Raw genomic sequence first — 21,878 nt, 5'->3', positions numbered from 1 at the left:
GTCGGCGGGGTCGGCCTGGGCGCCCGCTCCGCCTGCGCCGCCGCTGCGCTTTGTCCGCTGGGCACCCCGCTTCTGGGAGGGGCGGGCAGACATGGTGGCGGCCGCCGCCCCCTCCTCGGCCCTGGCGTGCGGCGGCCTCCTCGCGGCTGCCCGGCGGGCCGGTCCCGAGCGGCAGCCCCGGGGTGGCGATGGGGTCGCGCCGAGGCAGCGGAGGTTCTGCGGGCGACTGGAGGTTGGCAGTGGGCGGGAGGAGGAAGGCAGGCGCGGCCGGGCCCGGCCTCTGGCGCCGCGGTACCCTTTGTCTGGGCAGCTTGACGGCCCCGCTGGGCTCTCCGGAGAGGGGAACGGGCGGCGGGGGCGGCGGGTCCTGGGCGCCCTGTGCTGCGGGGCCGAGAGGCGCTCGGGCCGCGGCGGGATCGGCCGGCCCAGACAGGGTTAACGGGAGAGCCTGGCCAGTCCCGCGCGGAGCCCCCGCAGCGACAGCCTTGGCCGCGGGGACTGGAGTCCTGAGGGGGAGAAGCCTGCCGTTTTGAAGGCTTGGGACTTCTGCCCGAAAGACTTCGCCGCCGAGACCCGCGGGTGCACGGCCTCAGGGAAAAAGTTGAGAATTTTGCCAGGTCATCTCTGCCAGGGCACAGTTCATCAGTGTGTATTTAGTGTGTTTCGGTGAAGCTCTCCAAGTGTGTTGAATCAGCGTGCCTAGCCTCAAGGGTGCATCGTGAAAACTGAAACCAAAGGAATGATACAGGCCTGCTTTGTGTGTGTCTTCCCACTTGAAGCTTGTTTTCAGTACAAATACACTTGCTTTAAACCTGATTGGACTGTGGCGAGCGGACATCTGTTCAAAGGAGGGGCCGAGACCACAGTACTTCTGAAGGGGGCTTGATAATGTGGAAACATTTTAAGTTTTCTCTCCGGACTGTTTTGCTCTTTCAATTCAGGCAAGTTACTGAAGTACGTTTTTTATCTAGAAAAAGGTTTGATGTAGGCTGTAAATGGTCCTTGTAAAGTACATTGCCATCCCAGAATGAAAAGATCGACTCTCATTTATTATGCAGAAGTTAGTGGTCAGACATTCTTGTAGATAGTTTATCTCATGTAAAGACCCACCCAGCTTGGTTTAAATTTTTTTCTCACTGACGTATAAACCATCAGCTTTGATACTTCCATTTTCAGGGTCAGACTTTGAGGAAACTAAAGATGGCTTTTTTTTTTCTCCCGGGTTTTTTTTTTCCCAAAAACAAAAAATACATCCATTACATGTTAACATAGATGATTTGTTAAGAGTAACATCTTGCATTTTTGCAAATCTTTTTAATGCCTGGTTTAATAGAAGATTCTCAAAACTACGTCACTGTTGTGGTTAGCACACCATGTAAACCTCTGGAACACTCCACTGTACACTCATACTTTTTTTTTTTTTTTAATACCAAAAAACAGAAATGTGTCATTCTTACCGTGCTTTCACCATACAAGTCAAATCAGGATGTTATGCAAGACACATTTTAACAAGACGAATAAGATTGATTCCCATACTTTTTTTTACCGGGCTCCAGCTTTTTTTAAAAGTTGGAATTTAGGTACCTAAACAAAATCACAAATAATGACTGCATAATCTTCCTATGATCTTGGAGACTCAGGAACATTTGAAAATATTCTTAAGTGATTAAAAAATTTAATTCTAGTACGTACAATGATTTACACAAGTAACACGTGAATTCCACATTACATATGCTATTAACACTGGTGTGTAAATGTTATTTTAAAAATGAAACATGCTGAAAACTATAGGAGGTGCAGATTCTACGGAAAACTAGTTCTGCAGTGAGTCCTTTGGTGAAACGAATAGTTCGCAGATACGTATCCTTAGAGTTCTTTGTCTCTTTGAATCATTCTGGGTTTTCTAGGTTGGGAGACAATTATACCTAACTGATTAATGGGTAAAAATTTAAGGCCATACTTTAATGGTTTTGAAAGGAAGCTAAGTTTGTTTCTAGTTGTTACTGTGAACTCTAGTCTGAATCTGTCAGTCTGTAGTTCTCTACTGTTCCATCAACAGGAAGCATCTGGTCATTCTTGGTGTAATTGTTAGAAAATACCAGGTGTATTTTTAATGTTTGCTGTTTAAATGAAAATAGATTGGATCTTGGTTAAGTTTACTTGGTTTGGCCAGGCACAGTGGCTCACGCCTGCAATCCCAGCACTTGGGGAGGCGGAGGCGGGCCGATCACCTGAGGTCAAGAGTTTGAGACCAGCCTGGCTAACACGGTGAAGCCCCATTTCTACTAAAAGTACAAAAAATTAGCCGGGTGCGGTGGCGTGCGCCTGTAATCCTAGCTACTTGGGAGGCTGAGGCAGGAGAATCGCTTGAGCCAGAGAGATGGAGGTTGCAATGAGCCGAGATAGCGCCATTGCAATCCAGCTTGGGCAACAAGAGCGAAACTCTGCTCCGTCTCAAAAAAAAAAAAGTATGCTTGGTTTTAGTTTGTTTTTTCCTCTAACATTGTGTCATTATAATGGACCACATCTCCTGTACCATGGATGTTTTGTTTTGTTTTGTTTTTCCTTTGCCCTTCGTTACCTTGTTAGAAATAGTAACGGGTAAAGTTCACATGTCATGAGGAATTCAGAAATTACATGAAGTTTTGCATCATGAATTTATTTTTGAGGGTGCTTGAGGTGGTTACCCAGTCTCTGTTTGCAGGTAGCCTGAGTTCAGATGAACTCTCTGATGGCCTTCATCTCTTCTGACTTTGCAAACGTTAAAAAACAAACCCACACAAAATCTCGAAGTTCAGAGCAACTTAGTTTCCTTAGTGTCATCCTTCCCCTCCCCTCTCCTCCCCCACAACTAGTAGGATTTCCAGCTAGTAATCACAATGTTTCTATAGCCTGATGTGCCTACTTTGGTATAGCTATAATTAGTATTATAGTTTTCTGAAGATGTTTGTTCCATCATGCTTTCTAGAAGGTAAATCTAGCACTAGATGAGATCAGTATTAGGGCCTGTGTTTTTTCTCAGTGTTGACATCACAGTGCTCTATACAGAGAAGATGCTTTGGTGCAATCAGCTGTCAGTTCGGTTGTTGGTGGGCTAGTGCACCTTCCTCTGTCTCTCTGTCTGTCTGTCTGTCTCCCTCCTTCCTTCCCTCCCTCCCTCCCTCCCTCCCTTCCTTCCCTCCTTCTCTCCCTTCTTCCCTCCCTGTGTTCCCCTCTGAACCTTTTCTTTCTTTGACAGGGTCTTGCTTTCTCTGTTACCCAGGCTTAGTGCAGTGGTGCAGTTATACTTCACTGCAAGCTCCACCTTTCAGGCTCAAGCGATGCTGCCTCTGCCTCAGCCTCCTGAGTAGCTGGGACTACAGGTACCTCCCAACGTGTCCGGCTAATTTTTAAATTTTTTTGTAGAGACGAGGTCTCACTATGTTGCCCAAGCTGGTCTCAAACTTCTGGACTCAAGTGATCCTCCCACCTTGGCCTCCCACGTGTTGGGATTACAGGCGTCAGCCACCAAACCTGTTGGAGAGTAATTCTGAAGATGGTAGAACAGCGTATTGAAAGAGCAAGGTGTTAGCCCCACTTTACTTTGTACTAGTTATATTATACGTGGGGTATTGAGTTGGCTTTTTGGGTAGCATACTATCATAAGTGAGACCTTGTATTCATTCTCAGACTTTATCAGAATAATCTGGAGAGCTAATAAGAAACCACACAGAGGCCCAAACTTAACATAGGGTAGGAACGGACCTTTATTTTTCTCATTTCCAAGGTGGTAGACATCAAAGTGTCAAAATCACTTATCTGTAGAGAATAAACGAGGACCTTGATCATGAGAGAAATGGAAATGAGAAAAAGTTGAAAAAATTGGATATTTGACCTAAAGAAGAGGAGCTTCTTTTAAGAAGTAACAGCCACCTTTAAGGATTTGGTGTTCTGTCACACAGAAGGATCAGATTTGACCAGAAGGAACTAGGGTCAGTGGGTAGAAGTTTAAAAGAAACAGATTTCTGCTCTATTTCAAGAGGAATTTCCTCAAAACTGTGAAAATAGAATGAGTTGTTTTGGGTGGTAGGCTGTTCCTTTTCACTGACAGATTGAGGATTCTAGAGTAGAGGAATCGTGCTGAAGGAGAATTTGGGCTAGGTGTCTTCAAGTTACCTATAAACTTTGAGGTTTTATTAAATATGCCAAGGTTTATAGGTGGAAGAACAAAAAACTAATTCAGTGAAACAAGCTGGTTAACTTAACTGGATAATAGTTTTTGCCTTTTTTGATAAAGAGAAATGAGTATTAAGTGAGAAGGCTATTTAATGAAGGACTGTAAACCACACTGTAATTTGGCAGATTCAGAAGCCTTAAAAATGGGCATACTTTCTGACATGGAAATTCCCTTTAAAGAATTTTTTTTTGGTGTAGTAAAGGTGTGTGTGAATATTTAGCTGTGAGCATACCAATTGCAGTGTTGTTGGTTATACAAGCTGTGTGTTAATGCCTTTGACCCCCACGGTAATCATATGGAGTGGGTAGTACTATTTCTGTTTTTCAGAAGAGAAAACAGGCATAGAGAAATGAGGTTGCTTGCTCAAGATACCTGAGTTACTTAAGTTTTAGGGCCAGGACTTGAATCCAACCACTGTGACTCTAGAACCAGTACTATTGATCATTATATGGTAAAACTGTAAACCTAAATGTTTCACAGTGATTGTTAGGGTCCATCCATACAGTGGGGTACTGCCTTCTCAGCCATGAAAATAATGATAGAATAATATAAATACATGAAAGGATGTCTTGGTATATGTGAGAAAAAGTAAGATTTAAAAACATGATTCCATTTGGTAAAAAAACCCAAAATATATTGATGTTTGGGAGGATACGTGCCAAATTGTTAAATGGTTATTTCTGAGTGTAGTTTTATAGGTGATTTTTTTTTTTTGCTTATCCAAATTTTCTAACTTCTACAATGACTATAAATTATCATGTGTTGTAATTAAGATATTAAGATGTTATTTTTCAATAAAAAATAAATATGTTACATAAGCTGAGAAATTTGGGTTTTATACTCTGCATTTTAAGCAAGTTTGTAGAAATTGTACATAAATGAGAATTTGTAAATGCATGTAGTGTTTTGTAATTTTTTGTTTGATTCCTTATTCTGGAAGTAATATCAATTGAGTAGAGAAACATATCACTGATTCCTAGCACCTAGCATAATCAATTATCCCATTTTCTTGTGTTTTGTTACTCTTATGTGTAATGTTTTAAATATTCATCCCAGTGTCATCCCAGTTAGTCACACTCTAGCTGTGTGATTTTAGGCAGTTTACTTAATCTCTCCATGTCTCAGTTTCCTTCTTTGTAAAATGGGGATTATTATAATACTTAGCTCATGATGATTGGAAAGATTAAATGAGTTATTTCATATAAAGTGAACAGTATCTGACACATAGTTAATAGCTCAATAAATGTTAGCAATTATAGGATCACAGTCCACCATTCAAACTCTTAGAGTCTAATAGGTTATGGAATTAGGAATTTTTTTTGATAAGGGCAAGGTAGTAATGTATAGCCTTCCAATAGAGTCCAGTGCAGTATCCCCCTTCAAAAATGTTACTGTTTCTGCAGCAAAATGTATCAATGTTTTCACTAAATAGGATAAAGACTGTAAATAGCTTCATATCAGTTTGGGTAAGGTTTACCACAAGATGAGTTATTTTGGGTTTCAGAAGTTTTTTGGATTTTTGGAATTGCAGATAAGGAACCTATAAAATACTAATTTTGATAATATTAAAACATCTTTTCATGGCATTATATAGTTTTATAGTGCATGGTAAATTAAAGTCAATTAAAATGAAATAATGGAAAATGTCCACTTCCATCTCCTTTGATTAAAAAAATACTGAGCACACTGATACTATGATTTTTTTTTTTAATTTTTTTTTTTTTGAGATGGAGTCTCTGTCACCAGGCAGGAGTGCAGTGGCATGATCTTAGCTCACTGCAGTCTCCACCTCCTGGGTTCAAGTGATTCTCCTGCCTCAGCCTCCCGAGTAGCTGGGACTACAGGCGTGCGCCACCACGCCCAGCAAATTTTTGCATTTTTAGTAGAAATGTGGTTTCACCATGTTGGCCGGGATGGTCTTGATCTCTTGACCTTGTGATCTGCCTGCCTTGGCCTCCCAAAGTGCAGTGATTACAGGTGTGAGCCACTGTGCCCAGCCTAAAAGTTTCGCAGTTTAAAATAAAAAAAAAATGGCTGGGCGCATTGTCTCATGTCTGTAATTCCCGCACCTTGGGAGGCTGAGGCGGGTGGATCAGTTGAGGTCAGGAGTTCAAGACCAGCCTGGCCAATATGGTGAAACGCCGTCTCTACTAAAAATACAAAAATTAGCCAGACATGGTGGCGTGCGCTTGTGTCACAGCTACTCGGGAGGCCGAGGCGGGAGCAACCCTTTAGCCTGGGAGGTGGAGGTTGTAGTGAGCCGAGGTTGCACCACTGTACTGCAGCCTGGGTGACAGAGCAAGATTCTGTCTCAAGAGAAAAAACAAAAAAAAACTGAAACTTTAAAAAACTACTCTTGTTGGTCCTGACTGTGATTCTATTTTTAAGAATATTTGGCCGGGCGCGGTGGCTCACGCCTGTAATCCCAGCACTTTGGGAGGCCGAGGCGGGCGGATCACAAGGTCAGGAGATCGAGACCACGGTGAAACCCCGTCTCTACTAAAAATACAAAAAATTAGCCGGGCGCGGTGGCGGGCGCCTGTAGTCCCAGCTACTCAGGAGGCTGAGGCAGGAGAATGGCGTAAACCCAGGAGGCGGAGCTTGCAGTGAGCCGAGATCGCGCCACTGCACTCCAGCCTGGGCGACAGAGCGAGACTCCGTCTCAAAAAAAAAAAAAAAAAAAAAAAAAAAAAGAATATTTTAAACCCACTAATGCTGTGATTATATTATATAATATAGAATCTTTTTTTTCTGAATGAGGCTTGAGCATTCCTATAACCCAATTAGCTTGTTTATGTCTCATTACACTTGAGGGATAAGATACTTTTACTATGGTGGTTTACTATAGTAGTGATTCTTTTTTTTTTTGTGAGATGGAGTTTCATTCTGTCACCCAGGCTGGAGTGCAGTGGCGTGATCTTGGTTCACTGTAACCTCTGCCTCCTGAGTTCAAGTGATTCTCCCACATAGCTGCAGTTACAGGTGCCTGCCACCACACCTAGCTAACTTTTTTATATTTAGTAGAGACGGGGTTTAGCCATGTTGGCTAGGCTGGTCTCGAACTTCTGACCTCAAGTGATCTGCCCGCCTTGGCCTCCCAAAGTGCTGAGATTACAGGCATAAGCCACTGCGCCCAGCCTATAGTAATGATTCTTTAAAGGAGGTGGGTAGATGCCAGTATGATACCTGTCTTTAACACACCCATTCTGTGCATGTAGAGACTGAGGTGGTTTTAAAATGACAGAACTGAACTTTGGAATTAGGTCCATTCTTCTCATTATGATAACGGTTTTGGATGTATAGCCCCTTCTGACTCCTGGAATCCTTTATGTCCACAGCACTTCCCATGTATCCAAACAGAGGAAAAAATAATTAGTAGTCTAGTGCTTGTTTCAGCAGCAAATATACTAAAATTGGAACGATGCAGAGAAGATTAGCATGGTCCCTGCACAAGGATGACACATAAATTTGTGATGTGTTCCATGTTTATTCTTTTTAATGATAAAAAATTAAAAAAATGTGTGTGGTAAGTGAATGATCTAAAAATTTCCTTTACGCCCTGAATGGCTTGTGTGAACTCTGTGTCTTTGCCGATGTGATTATTCTTCCTATGTTCCTTTACTTGTTCCATTCATAGAGACCCTCAGTTTCTCTCCCTTAGTGCTATGGTCTAAATACTTGTGTCTCCCCATAATTCATGTTGAAATCTTAACCTCCAAGATGATGGCATTAGGAGGTGGGGCCTTTGGGAGGTGATTAGCTCAGGTGGGTAGAGCCCTCACAAGTGGGATTAGTGCTCTTAAAAAATAGACTCCAGGCTGGATGCAGTAGCTCATGCTTATAATCCCAGCACTTTAGGAGGCTGAGGTGGGTAGATCAGGAGGTCAGGAGTACAAGACCAGTCTGGCCAAGATGGTGAAACCCCATCTCTACTAAAAATACAAAAATTAGCTGGGCGCGGTGGTAGGCGCCTGTAATCCCAGCTACTCGGGAGGCTGAGGCAGGAGAATCGCTTGAACCTGGGCAGTGGAGGTTGCGGTGAGCAGAGATCGCGCCACTGCTCTCCAGCCTGGGTGACAGAATGAGACTCTGTCTCAAAAAAAAAAAAAAAAAAAAAAGGAGACTCCAGACAGCTTGTTAGCTCTTTCTTCCACATGAGGTTACAGCAAAAAGACTGCTGTCTAGAAGCTGGCCCTTACCAGATACTGAATCTGCCAGTGCCTTATCTTGGACTTCTCAGCCTCCAGAACTATTAAAAATGGTTTTCTGGGCTGGGTGTGGTGGTTCATACCTGTAATCCTGGCACTTTTAGGAGGCTGAGGTGGGAGGATTGCTTGAGACCAGCCTCGGCAACATAGACCCCATCTCTACAAAAAAAAAAAACACAAGAAAATCATTTTCTGTTGTTTAGTAAGCTACCCAGTTCATGGTATTTTGTTACAGCAACCCAGTCTAAGACATTTAACTTACTCCTGTACGCACTAGATACAGTCTGCACTTTGACATCGGTCACTTATTTTATATTTTACTGGACGCATATTGTCAGATTTTTCCACCATCGATTTCTTCTGTTTTCCCTCACAGGTCACAGCATATTTGTGGAGGAAGGTGAGTAATTATGAAGATTTCTTGGCCACTATAAATTTATGCTGAACAATTCCAAATAGGCCCTTCCTACTTCTTGGCAATCATCTTATTAATTGCATTTTTCTGTTGTCTTATATTCCTTCTTCCTCTTTAACTCTTAATAGATGCCATTTACTTCTATTTAAGTGAAAAAGGAAAACAGGATACAAGCTTGCACATTTTTTTTTCATTGTAACCATGACAGATCACTGTTCTTTCATCTTATTTTGTAAATTGAATAGAAGAAGAATCCTGCTGCCACAGTTAACTACCTCTCTGGTCACTTTGATTTTTTTTTTTTTTTTTTTTGAGACGGAGTCTTACTCTGTTGCCCAGGCTGGAGTGCAGTGGCACAATCTCGGCTCACTGCAACCTCTGCCTACTGGATTCAAGCGATTCTCCTGCCTCAGCCTCCCGAGTAGCTGGGACTACAGGCGCGTGCCACCACGCCCGGCTGTTTTTTTCTATTTTTAGTAGAGACGGGGTTTCACTGTGTTAGCCAGATGGTCTCGATCTCCTGACCTTGTGATCTGCCTGCCTTGGCCTCCCAAAGTGCTGGGATTACAGGCGTGAGCCACTGCGCCTGGCCTTGATCATTATTTGCAATGTTTTTTCTTTGCTATCTTAAAATATGTACAGACTTCTGTACTTTGGGAGGAAAAAGAATCAATTTTGATGAACTGCTGCTACTGTTCTATCTGCTGCGTTTCTCTTCTTTATTTTCAAAAATTTTAAGAATTGACTTACCGTTGTTGCCCTGAGTTCTTACTTTTTTTTTTGAGACAAGGTCACACTGTGTTGCCCAGGCTGGAGTACAATTGCAGCTCACTGCAGCCTTGACCTCCCTCGGCTCAGGTGATCCTCCTACCTCAGTTTCCTGAGTAGCTGGGACTGCAGGCATGTACCACCATGCCTGGCTAATTTTTGTATTTTTCTGGTAGAGACAAAGTCTCACTGTGTTGTCCAGGCTATTCAACTCCTGAGTTCTTTTACTGTTTCTTTCCTAAATTACGCAGTTTTGGAATATCATAATTCAGATTGTTGCTTCAGAGGACATCTTTTTTGTCAATAATAACGGCTTCATCCTGACTCTCTTCAGCTAGTATATATGTGTTACTATTTCCACCGAGGCTTCTTAATGTTCTTTCCTTGCCCTTTGTGTTAAATTTGTCATCCTGGTTTTCCCTTCTGACTACTGCTTTTCTGTTTTCTTTGTTGTTTCATGAGCCTCTTAGCACTGTTAGTCTCATCAGTACTTGATTATCTATTCCCCTCTCAGATGTTTTATATGCTGATGGCTCCCAAATGTGTGTCCCATCCATGTTTATTGCTCTAATAGTTTACTGGATATTTCTGTTGGAAAACTCAAGGAATTTCCATCACTTTTAGATTTATTATTATTCAGCCTCCCACCTGCTTTCAGCATTTCTCTTAATTTTGTCATACTTAAATCTTGAAGTAGTCTGCGATGCATACTTTTGCTTTCTTCTTTTTGCCTATTATTTACTTCCTTTAAACTTTAGATTTTTCCTTCCTTGAATCCGTTTTGCATATGGCTGCCAGAATGATTTTCCTGAAAAATTTTTGAACCCATTGCTAAACATATAAGCCTAAGGGGAGAACATGTGCTGTTGACCTTTGCACTGTCTATTCTGTCAAACAAAGTGAATTGAACCTGTGCTGAATAAATGTTTGAAAGGGTCACCATTTGCTCAAAAATTTGAATGGCTCCCAGTTGTTTACAAGATAAAGTCCAAATTCTACTTCTGACTTTCCAACCTTTTTATATTCTTTTTCAGCCTTATTCCTTACTGTTTAACATTATTAAGCTGGGGTTTCCTCTGTAATATACCTTGCTTAAGCACAACTCCGTGCATTCTTCCTTTTCCTTGCCTGTCAGAGCCTACTCAGGGATGTTTGCCCTGCGGCCGGCACTGTTCTAATCTCTGGTGTTAGAGTAATGAACAAAACGAAGACAAAGTCCCTGTTTTCTTGGAGCTGACGTTTGTGGGGAGGGACTCATAGTAAATAAATATGTGATATTAGGTGGTAATGAGTAAAATGAAAAGGAATAAAAGTAGGTAAGGGGAGGCCAGGTGCGGTGGCTCATGCCTATAATCCCAGCATTTTGGGAGGTCAAGGCGGGCAGATCACAAGGTCAGGAGATCAAGACCATCCTGGCCAACATGGTGAAACCCCATCTCTACTAAAAATACAAAAACTAGCTGGGCGTGGTGGTGTGTGCCTGTAGTCCCAGCCACTCGGGAGGCTGAGGCGGGAGAATTGCTTGAACCTGGGAGGCGGAGGTTACAGTGAACTGAGATGGCGCCACTGCATCTCCAGCCTGGCGACAGAGGGAGACTCCCATCTTAAAAAAAAAAAAAAAAAAAAAAAAAAAAAGGAGGTAAGGGGATAGATTGGTGAGATGTGGTAGCTATCTTAGGTGGTCTGCGAAAGCTACTCCCTGGGCATCCTGGAGTGCAGGAGCAAGCCATGCGGTTAAATCTAAGTGAAGAGTTTTCTAGGCAACGGAACCAACATGTGCTAGACCCTAAAGTGCGAACACATTTGCCTTGTTCAAAGAATTGTTAAGACTTTTGTGGCTAGAGCACAGTAACTAAGGGGGAGAATGAGAGAGGAGCTGAGAAGAAATGGTGGGGAGACAGGTTATGCTTCAGATGTTAAGTCCTTCATTGAAGAGGCCTTCCTTGACTGCTACAATTTGTTAATATAAACCTTGGAACCTATCAACTATGGAAGTAGCTCTCAGATGATTGTTTATTCTGACTTCCAATAAAAAATACATCTTATATGGTAATTGTCTATTTATGTTACTGTGTGCATGTGTGTGTGTGTGTGAGATAACTACATTTGATATATGCTGATATTTTCAAAAACATTGGCTTTAACCCACTAAAGTGATTTCACAGTCTGTTAATAGGTCATGACTAACAGTTTGAAGAGCACTGATCTATGGTATCTATACCCGCTTAAACAAAACACTGAACTACAAACTACTTTTGTTATAATCCACACATTTTTTCAGTTTGTGAAATATTTTTGGTTAAAGATCTTACCTTCAATTTGTGTGTTTGTAGGCTTACAGTGTTTATAATAATGCTGAATAGAAAGGACTTGTTTAATTTGGCAAACATCTGTTGAGTGGTGTATTAGAAGCTGCTAGATACTAAAATACACGTAAGAATAAGATAAACTATTAGCCTTTACTCCTATAAGGGTTAAAAAAAAAAAAAAAAGATAAATCCCTATCTGAATTCCTAAGGTTTATGAGAGAGGAAAGCTTGTAAATAAATCATTTGTAATGTGATGGAATCTATTTAATAATGGAAGTGTGTTAAGGCCACAATGAGAGAATAAAGAAGTGATTAATTCATTTTGCTGAGAAGGTCAAGGGAAACTTATTGGACGAGGTAATGTCTGAACTGGGTTTGGAGGGAGAATAGAACTACTTAGGTAAGTTTGGGAGGGAACGACTTCTTAGGCAGGATAACATATAAAGGATTAGAATCGTGAGAGAGAATAGCACATGAGGGTATTGTAGATAACTCTATATTAAAATATAAATCCAAGGGGGAAATGTTGAGTGAAGAGGCTGCAGTGAGGCACAGGTCATATCCTTGAAGGTCTGAGATGCTTTGAAGTTACCACTTACTGATTATGCATATTAGGGGAAAATACTGTATAGTCAGAATTAACTTGTAGGAAGTTGCCATATGGGAAGTAAGATACCATCTCTCGATAATTCCCAAACAGCCAGTTTTTCCTCTAGTGATGAAATATATCACCGTTTCCTCAATTGTGCCCTAGAGGAAGATGGCTTACATTTATGGGCTATGTTGTACAAAATAAAATCGTATGAAACGTTAACTTATCTATTCATTCCATAAGATGCATTTGAAGAACTGAGACCTACTGAGGAAATAGATTCATATTTCAGGCTCATGCTGGGACTTATGTTTATTAAATAGAATGGTGAGTAGCCAAATGTTTAAATCTTCTTTTTTGTTTTTTTTTTTTGAGACAGAATTTCGCTCTTGTTGCCCAGGCTGGAGTGCAGTGGCGCGATCTCGGCTCACTGCAACCTCCACCTCCCAGGTTCAAGTGATTCTTCTGCCTCAGCCTCCCGGGGTAGCTGGGATTACAGGCATGCGCCACCATGCCCGGCTAATTTTGTTCTTTTAGCAGAGACGGGGTTTCTCCATGTTGGTCAGGCTGGTGTCGAACTCCCGACCTCAGGTGATCTGCCCGCCCTGGCCTCCCAAAGTGCTGGGATTACAGACGTGAGCCACCACACCTGGCCTAAATCATTTTCAAGTTAAATATACATATAGTTCAGTGCCACTGTATTCTATGGGTGATTGGAATGCATAATTACATCTACATTCATTTTGGAAAGGTATTTTGATACATTTGACCAAACCACAATTTAAAACTTTATGACAACATTAACATTTAGAATATACAAATTTTAAAGAAAAAAAGAATATACAAATTTAAAACAGACTGAGAGGAGTATGCAACATATGTAATAAACCAGAAATATACATATTGCACTCCTACAAGGAGAATGAAACGATAAAATAGGTAAAGAATATGAATAGGCAGTTTCTGAAGAGGAAACATAGTGGCCAACAAACATTTGATAAGGATGCACGGTCTCATTAGTAGTTTGAGAAATGCATGTTAAAACGCAGTAATAGCATACTGTGCAGCTGTATAAAAAAACGAGGAAGTTCTCTCTGTGAACTAATAGGAAAAGATCTCTGGGATGTGTTAAACAGGAAAAGCAAGTGGGGAACAGTGTTATGTGGTAATGTTATTTATTTATTTTTCTGGTGATTATAGAAATGCTGGAAGGATACTCATGAAACTAGTAAAGGTGATTACTTGTTGGAGTTGTGGGTCCAGGCTGGGCCGAGGAGGAGCAGTGAGTAGTGTAAATATTTCCGCTGAGAATTTTCAATGTATACATTTCTGTGTTTGGGCTTTTGAGCTATATGAAAGTATTGCCTATTAAAAAAAGAAAAAGATGTGAAGTAGACTTTATAGAACTTGACGACCAACTGTCTTAGTCCATTTGTGGTACTGTAACAAAAATATAAACTAGTGACTTATAAACAATAGAAATTTATTTCTCACAGTTCTGGAGGCTGGGAAGTTCAAGATCAAGGTGGTGGCAGATTCCGTGGCTGGTGAGGGTCCATTTCCTGCTTTACTGATGGAGCCACCTTGCTGTGCCCTCATATGGTAAAGGGACAAAGCAGTTATCTGGCAGTAATTCCATCCATGAAATTATGAATGGAATGATAAGGTTTGCCCTCATGACCTAATCATCACTCGAAGTCCCCATCTACTAATACCATCACCTTGGGGTTAGGGTTTCAACATGTTAATTTTGTGGGGACACAAACATTGAGACCAGCTGTATGTAGAAGATGAGGGAGAGGGAAGAGTTGAAGATAGCTCCCAGATTTCTAAATTGGGAAGTAAAGAGGCTGTTAATATTATCAGGTAATGCAGAAGGAAGATTAGGTTTTGGCATGTGCCTGGGAAGTTCTGGACATGCTAACTGACAAACCCTTACTACTTTTTAGTTTAGTGTTGGTATAATTTATGTACTTTAGATATGGAACTTTTGAGCTTATCTTAAACATGAATGTTAAGTAGTCATCAATAAATATTCTTTATCCATGGACATATTCTGGGTTAATTTTTAGAAAATTATGACTAATTCTATCATAATAGGGACACTGATAAACACAGGTAGAATGTAGATAGAGAAATAGAGAATGTATATCTGATAAATATATAGCTTAGGTGGAAAGTAAGAGCTTAATTTATTAACATGGTTTCAAGAAGCTTTATTTTTTTTTTCCAAGATGGAGTCTTACTCTGTTGCCCAAGCTGGAGTGCAGTGGCACAATCTTGACTTACTGCAACCTCTGCCTCCCAGGTTCAAGTGATTCTCCTGCCTCAGTCTACCAAGTAACTGGGATTACAGGTGCCTGCCACCATGCCCTGGTTAATTACGGGTTATTTATTTGTTTGTTTGTTTGTTTGTTTTTTTGAGACGGAGTCTCGCTCTGTCGCCCAGGCTGGAGTGCAGTGGCCGGATCTCAGCTCACTGCAAGCTCCGCCTCCCGGGTTCACGCCATTCTCCTGCCTCAGCCTCCCGAGTAGCTGGGACTATAGGTGCCCGCCACCTCGCCCGGCTAGTTTTTTGTATTTTTTAGTAGAGACGGGGTTTCACCGTGTTAGCCAGGATGGTCTCGATCTCCTGACCTCGTGATCCGCCCGTCTCGGCCTCCCAAAGTGCTGGGATTACAGGCGTGAGCCACCGCGCCCGGCCTGTTTGTTTGTTTTTTGAGACGGAGTATCACTTTGTTGCCCAGACTGGAGTGCAGCAGTACGATCTTGGCTCACTGCAACCTCTGCTTACCAGGCTCAAGCAATGCTCCCGCCTCAGCCTCCCGAGTAACTGGGACTACAGGCACACACCACCATGCCTGGCTAATTTTGTATTTTTAGTAGAGACAGGGTTTCACCATGTTGGCCAGGCTGGTCTCGAATTCCTGACCTCAGGTGATCTGCTCGCCTTGGCCTCCCAAAGTGCTGGGATTACAGGTAGGAGCCACCGCACCCAGCTGCTGGTTAATTCTCGTGTTTTTAGTAGAGATGGGGTTTCACCATGTTTGCTAGTTTGGTCTCGAACTCCAGATCTCAGGTGATCTGCCTGCCTTGGCCTCCCAAAGTGAGACATGAGCCACCGTGTCTGGCCTATGGTTCCAATTTAATGACATCTTTTGATATCTGAAATTCAAAGAAACAAAAATATATATGAATAAGGAAGTCATCATGGTAGATGAGCTTATGCTGTAATATTTAAAACTGAAGTTTAGGCCAGGTGTGGTGACTCATGCCTGTAATCCCAGCACTTTGGTAGGCCAAGGTGGGTGGATCACTTGAGCCCAGGAGTTCAACACCAGCCTGTGTAACATGGTGAAGCCCTGTCTCTACAAAAAATGAAAAAAATTAGCTGGGCATGGTGGTGTGTGCCTGTAGTCCCAGCTACTCAGGAGGCTGAGGTGGGAGGATCCCTCGAGCCCAGGAGGTATAGGTTGTGGTGAGCCAACATTGCACTGCTATACTCCAGCCTGGGAGACAGAACTCTGAAAGAAAAATAAATCTCTTTGAAGTTTAGGGAAGTTTATAACAGCACAGAAATATTTTTTTATGTAGTACCTTTGGGAGTAACTGTATATAAGACAAAGAGATTTAACCTAATGGAGACAAGGAGTCATAACATGTTGGGTGCTACTTAAAACAAGCTCTTTGTCGGGTGTGGTGGCTCACACCTGTAATCCCAGCACTTTGAGAGGCCGAGGTGGTTGGATCGCTTGAGGTCAGGAGTTAGAGACCAGCGTGACCAACATGGTGAAACCCCATCTCTACTAAAAATACAAAAATTAGCCGGGCTTGGTGGCACGCGCCTGTAATCCCAGCTACTTGGGAGGCTGAGGCAGGAGAATCACTTGAACCCGGGAGGCAGAGGTTGCAGTGAGCCAAGATCACACCACTACATTCCATCCTGGGCCACAGAGCGAGACTTTGTCTCAAAAAACAAAAAACAAAAACAAGCTTTTGGTATATAATTTAGAGTTTAAATTTTTTTTGAGTGAATTATATTTCAGAATCTGATTTTTGAGGTTCTAATATATCCATACTACTTTTACCTGAGTTTTATTTGGCTAGAGTCTAAAATTAAGTAACAGAGGAGCACAGATAAAGCACACACTTGTAGGACTTGCAAATAAATGTAGTTTTTTTCTGGATTTTTGTTAGTAAGGATTTGGGTATGGAATAGTAATGAAAAAGAACTAAGTAATTCTTTGTTTTCTTTTTTAATTGAGACGGGATCTGTCTCTAACACTCAGGCTGGAGTGCAGTGGAGCAATCTCAGCTCACTGCAGTCCTCTACTTGGACTCTGGTGATCCTCTCACTTCAGCCTCCCGAGTAGCTGGGCCCACATGCTTGCATCACCACACCTGGCTGTTTTTTGTATTTTTTGGTGGAGACGAAATTTCTTCATGTTGTCCAGGCTGTTCTTGAACTCCTGAGCTCAAGTGATCTGCTTGCCTCAGCCTCCCAAAGTGCTGGGACTACTACAGGTGTGAACCACTGCACTCAGCCAGTAATTTTTGCTTGAGATTCAAAACTTTTAACCATTTATGTCTGAAGATAAAATAGTTTACTAGTAAAAGTTTACTTTTTAAGATTCTTTTATTGCTGGCTTAGTCTTTCAAAAAATGCTTTAAAATTACAAATAATATTATAGAATCTCATAACAGGTGGAGATGGTCTTGTTTATGTGAGAGTGAAAAGGGTCTGAAACGTTCTGCCACCTCCAACCTGTGCTTACCTCTTTAGCCACTGCCCTTCTTGGTACTGAAGTCTGGAGCTTTGGGAATCACAAATTGAGAAATGCTGGATTGGGCTGGGCTAGAGTTTTGGATGGGCTCTGACCTCTTCGTGTGTGTGTGTGTGTGTGTGTGTGTGTGTGTGTGTATATAAAAGTAATTTTTTCTTCTTGAGACAAGGTCTCTTTTGTCCAGGCTGGAGTGCAGTGGTGTGATCATGGCCCACTGCAGCCTCAATCTCTTGGGCTCCAGTGATCCTCCCACTTCAGCTTCCTGAGTAGCTGGGACTGCAAGCACACACCACTGTGGCTGACTGGCTTGGTGCTCCTGAGCTCAGGAAATCCCCCTGCCTCATCCTCTCAGTCATGTACCACCATGCCTGGCTATATTTAACTTTTTATAATAGATTTGTGTATATTTAATTGTAGTAAACCATAAAATAGACCAAAATCTATATATATTTTATGCATTCTTGACACCTTTTTCTTAAGTTTTTAAATATGCAGTTGGTGAGTTTTGTTTTTGAGACAGTGTCTTGTTCTGTTGCCCAGGATGGAGTGCAGTGGCATGAACATGGCTCACTGTAACTTTGACCTCCTGGGCTCAAATGATCCTCCTTCTTCAGCCTCCTGAGTAGCTGGGACCACAGCTGCATGCCACCATGCCTGGCTAATTAAAAAATTAAAAATTTTTTTTGTAGAGATGGAGTCTCACTATGTTGCCTGGTCTGATCTTGAACTCCTGGGCTTAAGCAATCTGCCTGCCTCACCTTCCTGAAGTGCTGGGATTACAGGTGTGAGACACTGTGCCTAGGCTTGTGAGTTTTTTTTAATTGTCAAAGATCTCAAAATAATTTTTTGTTGTTGTTGTTGAGACGGAGTCTCACTCTATTGCCCAGGCTGGAGTGCAGTAGTGTGATCTTGGCTTACTGCAACCTCCTTCTCCTGGGTTCAAGCAGTTCTCCCTGCCTCAGCCTCCTGAGTAGCTGGGATTGCAGGTGCCTGCCACCATGCCCGGCTAAGTTTTGTATTATTTTAATAAAATTGGGTTTTTGTCATGTTGGCCACACTGGTCTCAAGCTCCTGACCTCAGGTGATCCACCTGCCTTGGCCTGCCAAAGTGCTGGGATTACAGGCGTGAGCCACCGTGTCCAGCCTCAAAATAATTTTCTAATATATTAAAAAAAATGTATGCGTGAACTGTGCAATTCAAACCTATGTTGTTCAAGGGTCAAGCTGTACATCAGGAAGGTCACTTCCAAATATGTCTGGTTTCTGGATAATAGTGGCCTAAATTAGACCAATCTTCTTCTTTTTTTGTTTTTTGAGTCGGAGTCTTGCTCTATCGCCCAGGCTGGAGTGCAGCAGCGTGATCTTGGCTCGCTGCAACCTGTCCTCTTGGGTTCAAGTGATTCTCCTACCTCACCCTCCCCAGTAGCTAGGATTACAGGTGCATGCCACTATGCCTGGCTAATTTTGTATTTTTAATAGAGATGGGGTTACACCATGTTGGCCAGGCTGGTCTTGAACTCCTGACCTCATGATCCACCCGCCTTGGCCTCCCAAAATGCTGGGATTCCAGGTGTGAGCCACTGCTCCCGGCCGACCAGTCTTCTTTTTGAAGACAATTGAGAATGTTGGATAAAATACATAGAACATTGCCTTAATAGCTTTGAAGAACTGGGGAATCTGTTAAGCCAAATTCTGGAAGAAAGCCTAAAGCAAGAAGTTAACAGACTATCTGGTGAACTGAAGCCACTTTTGCCTTCAATATGTTTGCCAATATCAAGAAATTTAGATTTCTGTTCATCAGTCTTATGGGGTGAGGTGGACAGAAATTAAGATGCAGAGCCCACCCAACATGTGGACATGTAAAGGCTTATGAGGTATTCTTGCCTGATTAGGCTTGGGCTCCATATATCTATAGCTGAGAGGTAAGGATGAACCAGAACTAACCCCTTTTCATCACCTTTCATCACCTACCTCTCAATCAAATATCAAGACAAGTTGTGTAGGCACTGAGCAGAGCAGGAGGAAAAAAGAGAAAGGAAACAAGCAAACAAAAGTCTTTACAAAGCTGCGCCCATAGCATAGGTGGGAAAGGGAACCGTAAGCCATACTTAATTTAGGTTGGTTCCTGACTCCAGGTGCTTGTCAGAAGCAAATGCAAATGTTCTCTAATAGAAGGCTCCTTCCTTCATCTTAGGCCTCCCCACAGTTTTTTAAGGACAGTAATCAGCCCATAGTCAAAAGATAACTAGACATACAAAGAGACAAGGAACCATAGGCATGAACCAGTAGAAACAACAGACAGCAGAAAAAGATTTTCATAGGCACGATGTAATAGAATTAAAAGATATGTAATGAAACAACCAAGTTTACTGTGTTTACAGAAATAAGTGACAAATTTGAGAATAGGGAATAGGAAATGATTTATTTTTTTAAGTGGCATCATAGTTTTGAAAAAAACAAATAGAACTTTTAGAATAAAAAATAACTGATTAGGAGTTTGAGGCCAGCCTGGGCAACATGGTGAAACCTTGTCTGTACAGAAAATACAAAAAAATTAGCTGGGTATAGCGGCATGTGCCTGTAGTCCCAGCTGCTCAGGAGGCTGACATGGGAGGATTGCTTGAGCCCAGGAAGTCAAGGCTTTAGTGAGCCAAGATGGTACCACTTTACTCCAACCTAGGTGACAGAATAAGACCCTGTCAAAAAAAAAAAGATAAAGTAACTGAATTAAAAACCTAATGACTCAATTTGCAGCAGATTGGACACATCAGAAAAATTATCGAACTGGAATATAGATTAGATAAAATTATCCAGAATGTAGCATAGATGATGGCTAGAGGCAAAAAGATGGGAATTATAGAAGACAGTGTAAGACATGGGGATAGAGTGAGAGAGTCTTAATTGGAATTCCAGAAGGAAAGGAAGACAGAATGGGACATTTGAAGAGATGATGGCTCATATTTTCCAGAACCAAGGAAAAATACCAAACCAGGATGCAAGAATTCCAGTGAATCCTAATTAGGATAATAATAAGTCCACACCTAAACACATTGTAATAAAGTCACAGAAAGCCAAAAGTAGCTGGAGAAAGAGAAAACCATCAAAAGAGCAAGAATTAGAGTAATAGATGACTTTTCTTTTCTTTCTTTTTTCTTTTTTTTTGAGATGGAGTTTCGCTCTTGTTGCCCAGGCTGGAGTGCAATGGCGCAATCTTGGCTCACTGCAACCTCTGCCTTCCGGGTTCAAGCAATTCTCCTGCTTCAGCCTCCCTAGTAGCTGAAATTACAGGCGCCCACAACCACACGCAGCTAATTTTTTGTATTTTTAGTAGAGACAGGGTTTCACTATATTGGCCAGGCTGGTCTCGAACTCCTGACCTCAGGTGATCCACCTGCCTCAGCCTCCCGAAGTATTGGGATTACAGACGTGAGCCACCGTGCCTGGCAGGATGACTTTTCAACAGCAACAGTGGAAATCAGCAGACAGCGAGATGTCTGCTATGTGAAATGAAAACTACCTGTCAATCTAGAATTTTATGCCCAGTGAAAATATATTTAAAGAATGATGGTAAAATAAGGGTATTTTCAGATAAAAACAACTTGTCATCAACATCTCACCTGTGAAAGATTGTTTAAAGCAGCACTGTTCAATAGAAGTTTCTGTGGAAAGGGGAATGTTACTTATTTTTTTCTTGAGACAGGATCTCACTCTGTCACCCAGGCTGGAGTGTGGTGCAATCATGGCTCACTGAGCTAAAAACAATATATTTATGGATTAAGTAATGTGATAATGTGATAATAATGTGATCACTCAGGTGATCCTCCTACCTCAGCCTCCTGAGTAGCTGGGATCACAGATGCACATTACCTCGACCTGGCTAATTTTTAAAATTATTTGTAGAGACGAGGTCTTGCTATGTTGCTCAGGCTCAAATTCCTGTGCTCAGGTGATTCTCCCACCTCAGTCCTAGAAAGTGCTGGGATTATAGGTGTGAGCCACCACATTTGGCCTGGAAATGTTCTTTGTCTGTGCTGTGCAATATTGTAGTCACAAGCTACATAGGGCTATTGAGTACTTGAAATATGACTAGTGTAACCAATAAACTGAATTTTTAGTTTTACTTAATTTTTATTAAATAGCCACATGCACCATATTGGACAGTACGTTTTTAAAGGATATACTTAGGACAGAATGAAATTGATCCCAAATCACAAAATGAAATGTATGAAGAGTAAATGAAAGGTAAAGAAAATGATACATATTTAGAGAATGAAAATGAATATGGATTGCATTAAACATAGTAAAAATATCTAATGGATAAACACAAGGGAATAACAAGTAGGATAGATAGAGTCTAGGATTTAAGGTTCTTGTCTTACCTAGAAGGATAGTAATTAAAAACTCTTTGTTATGGAAAATTTTAAATATGTAAAAGAGAAGAGTATAATGAATCCTTATGTATTTATTACCCACCTTCAACCATTATGAATTGATGACTAAAGTGTTTTTATATATATCCCAAGTATTTTAAAGTAAGTCATAACAATCACATTATTTAACCCATAAATATATTGTTCTTAGCTCAT

General features: G+C 41.6%; 1 protein-coding gene and 1 non-coding gene across 12 annotated transcripts in view; both read left to right on the top strand.

Annotated features, from left to right (window-relative positions):
- The window catches only part of GABPB1 (GA binding protein transcription factor subunit beta 1), a 77,225-nt gene that overhangs the window by 595 nt on the left and 54,752 nt on the right, over window positions 1-21,878 (top strand). For 3 of the 11 annotated variants that reach the window (XM_015142208.3, XM_028850505.2, XM_015142202.3), the window contains exon 2: window positions 8,801-8,824. The gene's annotated coding sequence lies outside the window, so the exon portion shown is untranslated. 11 annotated transcript variants of the gene reach the window in all.
- LOC114679742 (U6 spliceosomal RNA) lies at window positions 7,604-7,706 on the top strand. The gene has a single exon (XR_003731855.1). It is a non-coding gene; the product is annotated as a U6 spliceosomal RNA (small nuclear RNA).

Source organism: Macaca mulatta, chromosome 7, assembly GCF_049350105.2.
Source record: "Macaca mulatta isolate MMU2019108-1 chromosome 7, T2T-MMU8v2.0, whole genome shotgun sequence".
NCBI lineage: Eukaryota > Metazoa > Chordata > Mammalia > Primates > Cercopithecidae > Macaca > Macaca mulatta.
The sequence above is the reverse complement of the archived record's forward strand: the minus strand, read 5'-3'. Positions and strand labels throughout refer to the sequence as shown.